General features: G+C 39.4%; 1 protein-coding gene across 2 annotated transcripts in view; it reads left to right on the top strand.

Moving 5' to 3' along the window:
• The window catches only part of DAB1 (DAB adaptor protein 1), a 1,266,417-nt gene that overhangs the window by 593,459 nt on the left and 657,213 nt on the right, over nt 1-15,745 (top strand). Inside the window, exon 3 of one of the 2 annotated variants that reach the window (XM_003265137.3) lies at nt 4,436-4,509. The gene's annotated coding sequence lies outside the window, so the exon portion shown is untranslated. Of the gene's footprint in view, nt 1-3,967; nt 4,510-15,745 lie in introns of those variants that run through there. The other variant, XM_030812906.1, reaches the window with a different exon arrangement.

Genomic DNA, 15,745 nt, shown 5'->3' with positions numbered 1-15,745 from the left:
ATAAACTACAAAAGAATGTTCTATCTCACTATTGTATTTTAGCATGTAGAGAAATACATGCTAAAACACAATAAGATATTTTATATCTATGAAATTGGAAAAATGTTTAAATCTGATCTGACAATACCAAATGCTGGTAACAATGTGAACTAACACCAGATTGGTATAAATGCTGCTGTCACTTTGTAGAGCAATATCTAATAGGCCGGGCACAGTGGCTCAGGCCTGTAATCCCAGCACATTGGGAGGCCGAGGAAGGTGGATCACTTGAGGTCAGGAGTTGAGACCAGCCTGGCCAACATGGCAAACCCCATCTCTACTAAAAATACAAAAATTAGCCAATCGTGGTGGCGGGCTCCTGTATTCCCAGCTACTGGGGAGGCTGAGGCAGGAGAGTTGCTTGAACTGGGGAGGTAGAGGTTGCAGTGAGCAGAGATGGTGCCACTACACTGCAGCCTGGGCAGCAGAGCGAGACTCCATCTCAAAAAAAAAATAATAATGTAATAATTCTGAAGATGCATGTACTCTATGGCACAAGTCCACTGATAAATCTCGCACATAGGTACCCAAGGAGTATACATTGTCCATTGCAGCAGTATTTGTGTTAGCAAAATTTGGAAACTGCCCAAATATCCATCAAATATGGATCATTAGGCTAAAATATAAACACGTGAGAAAATACTATCTACATGTTAAAAAAAATTATGTCTAATGGACAAAATCTTGAAAATATAATATTAGAAAAAATAGGCTTTAAATGGATACCTACAGTTAGGATACCATCTAAACAAAGTTTTAAAACACGCAAACTAGTAGCATATATTGTTTATGAATATAACTATGTATTAGAAACAGAAAAATATGTATGGAAATTTAGGAGAGTCATTATCTTTGTGGAATTGGGAAGAAATTCATGGGAGGATTTGCTTATTTCTACAATGCTTTATATTAAAAAAAGATCTGAAGCAAATATGACAGAATGATAATATCTGACCAAGCTGGTATCAGTACATAGGTTTTTGTTATAATTATGTCTATATTCGGGTTCATGCTTGAAATATTTAATAAGAAAATAAATAGGAGGCACTTAAGTGTGACTTAAGAGGGAATAAAATTCAAGTCGTTGCATTCCAAATAATAAAATGCAACAAGGTAAAATTGTAAACTGAACTTTGTGTGAGTCAGAGCCTATGTCCAAATCCAGATTCAGTGCCTTCTTTTCATAACAGTTAATGAGATTAGGCTTTGGAACCGGACATTCTGGGTTTGAATCTTGGCTCAGACACTCATTAAGTGTTTAATACTGAGCATCAATTTTCTCTTATTTAAAGTGGAAACATAAGATAAAATGGAGAATACAAAAGCAACAGAGAAAATAAATGAAACAGAGTTGGTTCTTTAAAAAGATCAAAATTTACAAATCTTTAACTAGATTAAGAAAAAATGAGAGAAGAATTAAATAACTAAAATAAGAAATGAAAGAGGGGACGTTTCTTCCAATTTTACAGAAATCAGAAGGATTATAAAGTAGAAAACAGGACCTCCCAATGTAACCACCCAATGATTACATTCTTGCATGCTGCCCAGATGGAGCCAATTTGTCAAGGCAGGGGAATTGCAATAGAGAGTTTTTTACACGTAGAGCCAGCTAACAGAAGACTGGTATTTTATTCTGACTCAAATCAGCCTCCTAGAGCATTTTGGGGCAGGATTTTTCAAAGGTAGTTTAGGGGAAGGGGTGGGGGTGGCTAGAGCAATGGGTGTTTGCTGCTGATTGATTGGGGGTGCAATCATATGGGTGTGAGAAATGGTCCTTCTGCAGTGCTGGTCACAGGTGAGGTCACAGGCATGGTTGTTGGGTCCAGGTGGAGCCATAGGTCCTCAGACATGCAAAAAACCTGAAAAGATATTTCAAAAGGCCAATCTTAGGTTCTGCAACAGTGATGTTATCTGCAGGAGTAACTGGGGAAATTGCATATGTTGTGAACTTTGAATAATAGCTGGCAATTATTTGTCTACACCTTAGCAAAATTCAGGTTTCTCTATCCTCCTAGCCTTCTGGTTTCTCATTAGCTTTACAAAGGTGGTTGGGTTTGGGGAAGGCTATTATCATTTTAACTATAAATTAAATTTATCCCAAAGTTACCTTGGTTTAAGCCCAGAAATAACGAAGGGCAGCTTGAAGACTAAAGGCAAGAAGAGACTTGGTCAGGTCAGATCACCCTCACTGCCGTAATTTTCACACTAAGGTGGTTTCACTAACAACAAATATGAGGAGGATTAAATGAGAAAATATTTGTATATTGCTTAGCATACTTTATGGCGTATAGTACAAAGGAAGATTGACGTGTGTTTAAGAGCTCCAGGTCCTTACGTAAAAAGACATGAACTTTAAGCCTGTTTTGAATTCCATGCTTTCTGTCATCTTTTTTGTTTGTTTTCTACAATAACCCTATCAGGTTAGACTTATTATCCCACTTTACATATAAGAAAACTGAGGCTTAGAGAGGTCAAATAACTTGTTCAAGGTTACCTAACTCTTAAAAGACAAAAATGGGATTTAAAACAGGTCTACCTCCAGAAAAATATAACTGTATATTAATATCCTGGCTATATGTCACTAGTTTTATGAGTAGACTAAATTGAATTTCTAAAAAGCACTACAATAATCTATCCTGTAACTTTTTTTCCCTTGAACAGGGAGTCGACCATTCATTTCTGATTAAAACTAATAACAAGCCTCTACTTAGTTTATATATATGTAACTCCAAATGTGTAAAATAACTGAGTTGTTATAATGGGATATTGTTACTAGATAAATATTCCTGCCTTAAACAGATTCTTGGTCTTGGAATAGGTTGGAAAATCACTAGGCTGTGATATTTTATTATATTGACTTTGTGTGTGCGTATATTTTTAACCATAAGATCTTTTTTTTTGGTTTTACTGACTGCTCTGAAAAATTGCTGCCTCCCTGCTTTCCATCTTCTTGTATCTTTTATGAATCCAAATGGAACATCACTTTTTATTTTCACTGATTATTTTGAATGAACAATTTTCTTAATATAATTTTTGTCAGGTCCATTTCATTAATTAATTCTTTTGTTCATTCATTCACACACTGATTCCTCCCTTAGGCAGCAAACATTGATGGAATGACAATTGTGCCAGTCTCTGACTAGGTTCAGGGGAAGCAAAGTTTAATAAGGCATAAAAACGTCATCAGAGGCACTCACAACCAGGGGAGGCAGAGATGGAAATGGATGATTCCAGTGCAGTGTTATCTTCAGAATGGAGGTATTCCTGGGGAATAGGGAGTCCCCAACTAATTGAGAAAAGTGGTACAGGAATTGTGATATTGGAGCCGAAACTTCTATTTGCTGCTTTACTGTCTGGAAAAATAATGCATGCTCTCTGTAGAAAATTTGGAAAGCATAAAGAAACAAGAGAAAAATAACCTACAATCATACTACAAAGATGACCACTGTTATTTTTGAGGACCAACCCATTTATGAGCTTAAACTTTATCAACAATTTTGTTATACCAAATATATTTTCTGTATAGTGAACATTTAAAAAATTATTTTTATATTTACATATTATTCTTCTATGCAGAAATACCAACTTTTTTTTTAAATTCCTCTATTGGGTGTTCCCCTCTTACAAATAACCCTATGATGAATATCCCTGTATGTAAATACCGGTCTGCATTCATAATTGTTTCCTTAAGAAGGAATCCAGCCAGCCTGGGCAACGTGGTGAAATCCTGTCTCTATAAAAAAATGCAAAAATTAGCCAGGCATGGTAGCACACCTGTAGCCTCAGCTACTCAAGAGACTGAGGCAGGAGGATCACATAAGCCCAGGAGGTTGAGGCTGCAGTGAGCCATGATTCCACCACTGCACTCCACACTTCAGCGTGGGCAACAGAGTGACACCTTGTCTCTAAAAAAAAGAAGAGGAAGAAGGAAGAATCCGGAAGCTGAATTACAGATTAAAGGGTCTGATCGCTTTTAAGACTCAACATTTTCACCAGTGCCTGCCTGTTTACTGATCTCAAGGCAAGAGCCCAAGCCGTTTAGAAAGTCGGATGAATTACAGATGTGGGGAAGTTCTTTAAAAATTCTTACACTCTTTTGTGTATGTGTAGATATGTATGTATGTGCATATGTATGTATCTCAGATACAAACAGACACACGTATCCTGATTCTCTTCGAGGAGGCATTCTGTGACTACCTCTTGCCTAACATGCACAGTGGTCTGTATTTGTTGACTTTTTCATCAGTGGTATTTTTATTTTATCCATCTGTCTATTCCCAGTGCCTGGTGTATGGGAGGAAGTTAGTAAATGTTTCTTGACTGAGAGAGAAGAAAAACAAGACCATTAAATAATTAATGTTTACTTTTTTAAATATCATGTTTTGTTTGTTTTCAGCACTCAGCAAGACATGGTGGTGAGCCCTGACTCTCAGTCTTCATGATTGAAGAACTCTTTTGTACAACACAAAGGTAAATATTTGAGTCTGGCTGGGTATCTCTGGTACAAGGAAAATCTTTCTCTTTGGGAAAATTTCCCACAAATATCTCTCGGTTCTCACGAAGTGGTAGCTTTTATATTTTGCGTTCCTTCTTAAACCATATCAGAGGGTTCATGGAGGCTTTGGAGTTGGTGCTTCGGGTTGCTTTTCTCTAGTCGACTTTGTGTTTATGGTTAGAGGAAGAGAATATTGATTCTCTTTTGTCTTTTCTTTAGGTACCTAGAAAATGTGATCAGGATCCTTAGGTTTTCCTGCCTCTGTTTTAGCCACTTCTAATAGATCATCTCAGATTGGCTTGATTTTCAACAGAACTATGTTAGCTGTCTTTCTTAAATGCACCCCTCCACCCCACTGCCCATTTCAATATATTTACCAACAGAGGAAACTATTCTCAACTGTGGAAAATAAACTCAAACAATATGTAAGATAAATGCAGAAACATGGAAAACAGACTTGGAGATTTATGAGCATAAAGGGAAAGTACTGTTATTTTGACGTCCTAAACTTTTAAATGACGGCAACCCTGAATTATGTACTTCATACGGGAGCCAGGAAGCCACAATTGAAAATGCCTATTCTTTTGACAAATTAGAAGCATTCATTCCAATATCTGTTTCTTGTTTACTGGGGATAATGCTGAATGAATCACAGACTGGTGGATGGATGTCCCTTCCAACACTTTTAATTAGCAGCACTGCCTATTAGGATGAACAGAGCATTGCTCTTCTGCCATAGATTACCCCAACCCCCCTTAAATGGAATAGAAATCTTATTCTCCACAAGGTAATATTCATCTCTTCCCCAGCCAGACAAGCATAGAAAATTAAACAATGGTCCATTAAAAGCCCAGATAATATATTTATCATTTCCAGTTTACGTGAGTTTGCAAGGCAAATATGAGTGGGAGCTATTTGTTATGGGACCTTGGGGAACAACAGGACTGGAGAAGGAGCGGGGAGGCTGGAGGATCTGAGACTTGTAAAAATTCATTAAATATATGAGAAGCTTTTGGAGACAGAGGAAATTAATTACTCTGAGGGACTCAAATGTCACTACTCATTTAAGTGACCTGGTGAGGGGGCTGATAAACCTTCTTACTGATGGTTTCTATAGTGGAGGAGGCTGGGAGCTGGGATTCCTCAGCTGTCAATTTTTGCATTTCCTTGGTGGCTTATTGAAATGTTAAGCTGATTTGCACCCCAGCCTCCTCTAATGAGTAGAGTTCAATGAGAAATGGGGTTGGGGTGGGGAGACACTTGCCTCCTCCCTCTGCCCCACCACCACCATAGGATGGCCAGGTTATTCAGATGAGCTTCACCATGTAAGTAACTGCTAGACCTAGGGGAAGCCTGTAATTTGCTGCAATAGAGAGAAGAGGCTGATGATTTGATGCTGGACTGAGTTTGATCTTTTATTATTGCCTTTCCATCTACAAAGCTATTCTCTGAGGTAGAGTGAATTTGGGAAGACAAATTAAGGTTTTCTACCTAAGGAGGACTAGGGAGCAGTAGCTTCTGAAAACAGTCATCTTTTCTAGATTGCCTGTCTAATAAATCTCTTTAATGCATTCTGCCTATAGACAGAGGTTGAGAATATATAGATTTGTGATGACTTAAAACTTTAAAATCAGTAAGCATTGAGAGCAATGGAGTAAAAGCTTTTTCATACATGTGCCTTACCTAGACTTGGAAATTAAACGTTTTAATTTGAACTCTGCCATTATGCCCCTGTAAGGCCCTATCCAAGTCACCATAGTCCTTTCAGCCTCTGTTGGATGATTTGTAACGCAGGAACAATAATATCTATCTTCTGTGATTGTTAAGAAGATCAATGTGCCAAAAGAGCTTTGAAGGATGGAAATAACATCTGGGTATGTGGTATCCTTATCACTTATTGGTATATTCTGTTTTAAAAGTATTCATTCTTAAACATTGAAGAAACTCAGTGGTCTGTGTTCCTGCTTGGGTCAAGGTTAAGGGGCTTGGCAGTATCCTCCTGGCTTGTTCAGTTAGGAATGGTGAATCAGCAAGCCAAAGAAGGAAGAGCAAATGTTGAGCTGAAGACTTCTCTATGGAGACATTATTTACATGGTTTGGGGAAAAAGAAAATAAGTAAGCCAAGCCTACCCTTGGAGAAGGTGGGAGCCCTGGATGTTTGCCTCCGGGGGAGTCCCAAGGAGTTACCACCTCTCCAACTGGCAAACATCCTATGCTTTTGAAATGGAGACACATCATTTATTTGAAGGTGCATCACTGATAAAATCATGCATTGCTGAAGGTAGTGGAGGCAATGTTTGAAGGTTATTCACCTATTCCTAGAAAGAGATGATGAAGTAAACTAGGGCAGTGTCAGTGGAGATAAAGAAGAAAAGAGAGCTTTGAGAGTCCTTTGCAAGGAAGGACTTCCAGGCTTCAGTAGCCCTGGCAACAAGCATGTAGAATAGGGAGCGGTACAGTGACTCCACACTTCGGAGTGTTCCCTAGGTGCTTGTACTGTCATTAATGGAAATGTCAAAAAGAGAAGGATACAATCTCTCCCCACAAGGAGCTTAATGAGGTAAACTATAATCATATAGAGCAGACAGAAATAAGCCCAGAAAAGCAATGCTTGGAACAGTGCTGAGAAAGGGTGCTACTTGAGCTGGACCTCAATGATGAGCAGTCTGTTTTGGGTGAGAAGGGTTCGAGGCAGACATTCCACAGAAGACCAGCTGCATACAGCAGCACTGAGCCACAGTTGGTTAGAGAGAAATACACTCGGCCTGTTACATTTCTTCAGCAACCAGAGTATTTTGGGGTTTTGTTTTCTGTTTTGTTTTTTGAGATGAGGTCTCGCTCTGTCACCCATGCTGGAGTGCAGTGGCATGATCTTGGCTCACTGCAGCCTCAACCTCCTGGGCTCGAGCGATTCTCCCACCTCAGCCTCCCAGGTAGCTAGGACTACAGGCACACACCACCATACCCAGCTAATTTTTTCATTTGTTTGTAGAGATAGGGTCTTGCTATGTGGCTCAGGGTAATCTTGAACTCTTGGGTTCAAGCGATTCTCTCATCTCAGTCTCCCAAAGTGCTGGAATTACAGGCATTAGCCACCATGCCCAGCAGCAACTAGAGTTTTGTGCAGCAGCATGTACTCAGTGATTTTCAAAGGCTTTCATGCTATTGCTGTGTCCTAGACGTGGTAGACTACCTGCCTGTCCTCATTAGCCACCCTTGTAGTAGCCCAGGGACTTGTCCTGAGAAGGTTCAGAATGCATTCTGAATAGTTGCTAAAGCAACTATCCCCATTCCTTAGTGTTCTTTTGTGGGTTTTTTGTTTTGTGGTTTTTTGTTGTTGTTGTTGTTTTGCCATTACCTTTTAGAATTACTTGAAAGTCTTCAATTGGCATAATTGAGCTGTTGGTTATTCATTTATTGTATTGTTTTAATTTGTCCATCTTTACATTCATCTGCAGCCATCATAGGTGAGATAGTATGCCTTTCCCATTTGGATAATAAGATGGTAATAAGACAGGAAAATGTTTTCTTGCTATTTTTTCTTTTCTCCCCCTTCTTCAGTTCTTCCCTTTAGTGCCTCCTATATGACTCTTTGTTTTTATTTCCTCAGATTCCATCTACTTACCCTACTTTTCTTCTTCATTCTTATAGAATCACACATTTTCCAATTGGAAAGAAAGTAGGAGATTCTAGATATCAAGGCCGCAACTGTAAAAACTTTGAGAGGGCTCTTAACCAGGTGGTAATTTCCCCTTTCTTCTCTGTTATTTTTGGTGGCAGTGGTGGTGTTGCTTTTCAAAGCTGAATGTCTTACATTCAAATCTCTGCCCCAAGACATAACAGCTGTCTGACATTGAGCAAATCAATCCCTTTAAGCTTCAGCTTCACATCAGGAAAATGAAGGTAGCAATAATACTTTCCATAGAGGTTGTTGTAAGACTTAAACAAAATAATGCATGTGAAAGGGTCTGGAACATTACATAGTCTTGACTTATAATGTTAGCAGTTATTACTGCTCATAATAATAAACATATACTATTGTAAACCCTTAAAATGCAAAAGGCAGATATGTTGATCTTTTTGACAACAAGGAAGGAAGAAGCTGAAGAGACTCTTTCCTACTCTATAGCTGGTCTTATAAAATGAAAATTCCTAGGGGCAGAGACACTGACAGCAGCTAAATCCCTGGGTGCACAAGGAGCCCTCCCTGGCTGGAGAATGACCTCACTGCTAAATAGTCAGAAGGCCTGCTAGGTTTCTAAGCTTCTCCTGGGCCTCCGAAGAGCATCTCAGTCAGCCCTCTGCCAGCTACCATATTCCTTCCTGGATATCATGGCAGCTTTGTAATATACCAGTGTGACTAGATTGAATTACATTACCGAGAATCTGGTTTCTTGGTATGTTTTCAGTTAGGTAGGCCACAGGGAGACTTGGGGGGTATAGGAGGATAGAAGGGAGGTGGCAGCCATCCTGTAACTCACATGCTGTTGCTCATCTGTGGATCCAGATGAACCTTGGCAGCATGAAGCAGCATGTGGGCCTGTAACTGCTTTCCCCCTCCCTGGATTCTCCTTCAGCTTCTCCATGGCCATGTCCAGATGTGTGTGCTTAACTCTTTGACAAAAGACTCTGGCTTCTACAGGTCACCCACATCATCAAGCTGCGAAGCAGTAAAAATCAAGGTTCTCATTCATTCTCATGGGATTTCAGCTCATGCTTCCAGATTCTGAACTGCTCTCAATTTCCCCCTTTAAATCCATTTTCCCTCCTTAATGGCCTGCCCAGTGGGCTTCAAGCTCCAGCATCAGATGTGAGACAACAGACTTACAGACTGATTAACCAGCCCCCACAATTGCATAAGGCCAAATCTCTCTAGTAAATAAATAATGCATATATAGCTATAAAATATATATTATATAATGTTTTCATTTATTCATTAGTGAAACAGACCCAACCACTAAGAGATTATATATGTGTGTATGTACATATGTGGGTATGTGTGTATATATGTATGTGTGTATATATATGCATACACACACATATGTGCATGCACATATACATCATCTACAAGTGCTTGTTTCTGCTTCTGTGGTTGAACCCTGATTGATTCAGACAGGCATGAGCTTTTTATAATAGGGAATTCCCTACTTCATAAGGCAGCCCATTTATTTTCTAGCTTCCCTCTATGACTCCCTTTTCTGTAATACAGCAAAAAAGAAATTAACCTTGTAATCCAAAAATATTTTTCAGTCCTGATATATCCTACTTTCTCTTCTGGACTTGTGCCCCTCTCAGCCCTAAAGCCTCTCACCACCTCTCATCGCCACAGACCTCACCCATTCCAGTTCATTCTCTCTAGTTTCTCGCCTTTTTTGAACTTCTGGATCAGGCTCCTCATAAAATTAACCCCATAAGTAGTACTATGCTAGAGAGGCTCTTCTGACCATTCCATTTCACCAGGCTTGTTTCCTTCTCATCCTCCCTGTGCCTTTCAAAGATAATGCCTTGATTCTGAATGTTGACAAGGCACAAGGTGATATAGAGGGAAGAGAGGAAATCACAGAATTTAGAATCAGAAGACCCTCGTTTGTGTCTGGTCATCACAGAGTGCTGACTGCATCTGTTTATTTAGCTTCTAAGGGCCTCAGTTTTCTCAGTTGTGAAACGGGACTGCTGACCAGACTATTTTCAGACGTTCTCTGAGTCCACTGAAACCTGAGCAGTCCTAGATGTTTGAGGTCCTTCAAACTTGAATCTGACTACCCAATCTCGGATTAGCCCAAGCCTAGGTTAGGGAAGTTCCAGTTGTGACCAAGTGTTGAGCTTAAGAATTCGTAATGGAGTGGCAAATCAGGACACATTTTTTAATAAAAATAAATATCTTGAAGTAGTAATAACCTAAATTTGTATATTATTCAGGATCTACCATAGTAAATCTTTGCCTAAATTGTTTCTTGAAGAAGCTGAAGAAATTGAATATATAGTGGTTCCTTTTAAATAAGAGTATATGTAAAAAGTCCTTATATATCAAAAATGTCACAAAGGGAAAACACTGAATATGAAAGAATAACTAAACATTCTCTTGCTTAAACCAGTTAATAACTAACATAAAAGCAAATGCAAAAATAGACATGACAGAACAATTTATTATAAATCTGACTACAAATAAGGAACTAAAAGCTCTAAGTAAGAGAGTTTTAAAAAAGAACACAGCCAAGTGATGAAATTAAGTATATACAAATGAAACTGTTATCAATGAATCATATAACTATCCATTCAAAGACAAGAGTCCCTGACCTCTCAAGCAGAGGGTATCCATGCAAAGAAAAGAGGTAACTGTAGGAACATCTTATACTTAAAGTGCAACATAGGCAGCCAATTGTGAGTGCACAAACCTGGCTAGAAAAAAATCTCCATAATTGGCAGGTATATTGCCCCCAGACAGAGATGTGGAGGATAAAAGGTGACAGGTGAAATCCACATTGATGACCAAGCCTCACTCTGCTCCCCTGCACACATTTATATGTGAACAATAGCCAAAGTTGAAGAAATAGCTGGATTTTCCCCCACTGTCCTCCCCCAACACACATCCTGCCTATCTTACAAGCATCAAACAAGTGCTGTAGTCCAGCATCTGGCACATGGTAGGTGCTCAAGTAATATTTGTGTGAGGGGCACAGGTATTAATGAATTGCCAAGGACCTCATGGAGAAAGTCTAGCGATATCAGCAGACATTATGACAGCATCTGAGACAAAATGAAATGGAACAAAAAAATGCCCAGGAGAATTATTCTTTGCTAAAGATTTAACACGCTGATGTTCATAACACCTCACCTGCCAAAGATATCCTATTCAAAATGAAGGAAGCAACAGAACAGGATTAAATTGGCACAGCTGGAGAAGGTCTGCCTGTGTGAAGAGCCGAATGTTATCTCCAGGCAACGGATGGAGTTGTAACATGAGGATTTTTATTTTTAGTGTTGGGGAGAAAATGAATTTGATCCAACAGACACCTAGAGTTGATAAGAGAAGATTGGGGCTTGAGGGAGGGAGGGCATATATAATAAGCTCTGATCAAGAAGGCCGAGCAAAGAGGTAGAGTACAGGGGAGACATATGGTAGTGGATCTTGTTATTGCAGAGTGGTGCCAGAATATGTAATGAGGTGCTCCAGGGCACCTGGTCAACACAGCCTCCCTACTGCTTGGGACAAGCAACATCAGAGTAGGCACCTAAGGGCTAGGGAATCAGCTTCCAATAGATAAAGAATACCAGCAATCCTCCTATATGGAATGTCTGTATCCTTTGGGGAACAGGAGATTCTTTATTAAATCACTTAACATGGTATATTATATTTGTCTGTTTGCATTTTTATCTCACTCTTTACATTTTCCTATGGTACTGAGACATGTTTTTTTCACTGTTTCTTGTTTGTTTTGCATCTTTATTTCTAGCACCTAGCTCTGAGAATTTTAAAAAAAAAATCACTGAGCACTTCCATATGCTAATGATAATAAATCAGACCCTGGACATGTGAGAAAGCTATTGTTATCTGCATTTGTAAGTAAAGAAGCAGAAGATCAGAGATGTGAAGCAGTTTGCTTATAGTCACACAACTGGTGAATTGCTGAACTAGGACTCTAACCCAGACCTATGTGGATGAAATTTGCAATCTGCTCACAATTTCCTTAAGTCTCAGAGCCTGTAATTGAGTAGGTGATCTCTAAGTTCTTAAGCACTTCTTGGAAGGAAGGAGGAAGAGAAGGATACAGGATGAGAGGATAGATGAGACAGCAAAGGAAAAGATTTGAATGCCAACAACCAGACTTGGAGAGTATCTGTTCTGGACAGATCATAGACAAATAAGCCTGACAGAAGTATTATTCAGAGTTTATGCTGGGGGTACTGAATTATAAAAGAAAAAAGAAAGGAACCAGCACTTTGGGAGGCCGAGGCGGTCAGATCACACGGTCAGGAGATGGAGACCATCCTGGCTAACACGGTGAAACCCCGTCTCTACTAAAAGTACAAAAAAATTAGCCAGGCATGGTGGCGGGCATCTGTAGTCCCAGCTACTTGGGAGGCTGAGGCAGGAGAATGGCGTAAACCCCGGCAGTGGAGCTTGCAGTGAGCCGAGATCACACCACTGCACTCCAGCCTGGGCGACAGAGTGAGATTCCGTCTCAAAAAAAAAAAAAAAAAAAAAAAAAAAGGGAACTGGGCGAGAGTTTCACCAGGGAACATTGGGTTTTATCCATGAAGAAACCAGGAATTTAGACTAAGTCAGGTATATAAGAATATAAGATCAAAGTTGGAAAGGGAGTGAGCTGGAGATTTGTATGAAGAAGAAAGCTCTGCTGGCTGGCTCCCCTGCAATGAGCTAACCCCAACTCGCCCATCCCATCTCCACTCCCAGGCCTCAGTTTGCTCATTTTGTCCTTATAGCAACCTTAGAGGAAATAATTATTATGTTTTAAGGATGAGGAAATTAAGACACTAATTTACTCACTAATGCCGGGAGTGAGTTTGAACACAATCACCAGGATTAAGTTACTCAGACACCAAACATTGTAAGAGTGTCCAATTTGCTGCAAGATGATTCTTCCAAAGGACATTTCTATAGGAATTTCATCTAACAGCAGCCTTCATTTAAGCCAAGCATGTCTCTTTCTATAAGTGCATTCAGGAAAAATAAAAACACTCTCCTGAGCTTGCATTCCCCTAGATTCTTTACCTCTCTGCGGCTCTAATGTTACTCTAATGCTGGTGTCTTTATTTATCAGTGTCTCAGCTGGGGACACTAGGTCTGGGTGTCCCGTTGAAGGTAATGTTCCCAGATGGCTCACAAATTAGGTTCAATAAAATGTAGCCATTCTTCTCTTTTAGTGAGTCCTTAGTGCTGAACTCATTTAACTTATCTAATACCCTATTTGAGTTGTTATATCCTAAAGATGGATTGATTAGAACAAGGGAATAGGCTCTCAGGGGAGTGCAATAAGCTTTTTGAAGTGGATAGAGGGCCTGCTTTGAAGCTGAAAATCTAACTTAAGGCTCCCTTTGCCATGTGTTAGCTGTGTGGGCTTGGTTTCTTGTGTCACCCTCCTCATTCATTTAGCCTCAATTCCCTTACCTGTAAAAAAGGAAATTAGAAGTGGTTGTGAAGAGTAAGAGGTGATATATATGTGAAAATACTTGGTAAAGTATAAATGGTTATAGAACCATAAGTTAATACGGTACATTTAGATATAAAATATTAATAGGAGTGCACCTCCTCACTGGAAACATGCCCCTCAAGTAGAAATTTTAACCAAAAAAAGGAATCAGGAAATTTTAGAAATCTAAGGAACCTCAGAGATGATCTATTTCACCTTCCTTTTTGACAGATGAGGAATTTGAGGCCCCAAGTGATGAGTAACTCACATTAAGTCTCACATAGCAAATGACACACAGAGCAAACCTGTAACCTGCGTCTGCACTCATCATCTTCTGCCCACAGCCTCTACTTCGTCTCGCGCTATGCTTCTGCAGACTATGGCCTTTGATGGAACCACTCAAACCAAGAGCTTCCAACTTCACATGCCAGAGAGAAAGCCCATGCCTCTAAAGCCTGAATATTCCAAGTATTTTGGGGACCTTTCTTTTATCTGCAATTAGGAGGATGAATATTACAAGTTTTAGAAAGACGGCCTATCTAATGTGATTTCTGTGGGACTTTGTATGGTTTGTCTTTTCAGCACTGAAGGGAGTATCTAGAGCACTTGTTGATTCTGTCTCTGAAACAAACTCAAACATTTTCTTCCCTCTCCAGTACATTAGAATGTAAGCACCCTGAGGGCAAGGACCTTGTCTGTAATCTCTTTCACAAGAAGACACCCCTAGTGCTGAGCACGATACACAGCGCATGCTCAGTATTTGTTGAATGAAAGGGGGCATACCTGCTGCCTTTGCCTTAGTTCATGGTCACGCTCTTCTCTCAAGAGCTTCTTAAAGTGCTCCAACTCTGGTCTCATTCCTTCCAAACCCTCCTTCACACTGCCCTTTGAGTATCCTGCTCAATTACAAATATGAAAAGGCGACTCCTCTGCTTAAAACTTTTCAGTGGCTCCCCTTGCCTACTGGAACTGGAAAAGTTCCTTATTGGAGACTTTGAAGTTCTTTACTAAACTTCTTTATAAAGTTCCTGGCCTTATCTGTAGAACCCTTTCTTTCCATCCCCACCTTTCAACACACACACACACACACACACACACACACACCACACTCACACCCTTGTATTTGTTTCCAGCCACACTGGATTACCTATGACTGTTATAAGAAAAGATCCAACTCTTTCCATACCATTTCTTCTACCTGGAATGCCCTTTCCTGCCTTTACCATTTGGTGAACTATGTATTCCTCAAGCCCCTTCCCTCACTGCTTTGGTGTCTTCTGAAGTCCAGCTCATTAGGGGGACTCCTCAGGAACATGAACTGTGTCTTTGATCCCCATGGATTAGGAAATAGGTGATTATCCTGAGCATTAGACCTTTCCCTTCAGCAATACAGATTATTGAGATGAGGTTAAAACTAAGCTGAGTTATGATGATGAGAGCATTTGTGCTAGATCTAAGCACTGGCAGAAGGATGGTTTGCATGGTAGGGTCTGGGGAGGAGCAGGGACTTGCACACCATTGCAGATGACATCATTCTCAACAGATCTCAGCCATATCATCTGACACTCCTCACCCAGAACTGCTGAAAACATGTACTTTATAAAATGAAAAAATATATAAACACTTATTTTTATCTCCCCATTTAACTCTAATAAAGTTATCGCACATGATTTATTGTTTTTATTAATGAAAAGTAACAATATGCCATGTTTTTGTAAGCCCCTTTTTGATTATTTATGTATTCATGAATTTTAATGTTAAAACTAATCTAAACATATTCTATGGAGTTTAGAAATTAGCGGAAAAAAAAACAAAAAATAACCATCATCCCTCACTTGGGTATATTTATTTTTTTCTAGTCTTTACGTTATGCATTTTTATATGTCATTTTATATGACTAGTATCAGATTATACATACAATTATAAAGCTTAGTTTGCTTTACCCATGCCAAAAGTGTTTCTCTATGCTGCCAAATACTCTCAGTAACAATCATTGTAAACAACTGAATAATATTCCATTGAGTAAATGCTCCGTTATTAAGTAGATCCACTGTAATTC

Source organism: Nomascus leucogenys, chromosome 5, assembly GCF_006542625.1.
Source record: "Nomascus leucogenys isolate Asia chromosome 5, Asia_NLE_v1, whole genome shotgun sequence".
NCBI classification, from domain to species: Eukaryota; Metazoa; Chordata; class Mammalia; order Primates; family Hylobatidae; genus Nomascus; species Nomascus leucogenys.
The sequence above is the reverse complement of the archived record's forward strand: the minus strand, read 5'-3'. Positions and strand labels throughout refer to the sequence as shown.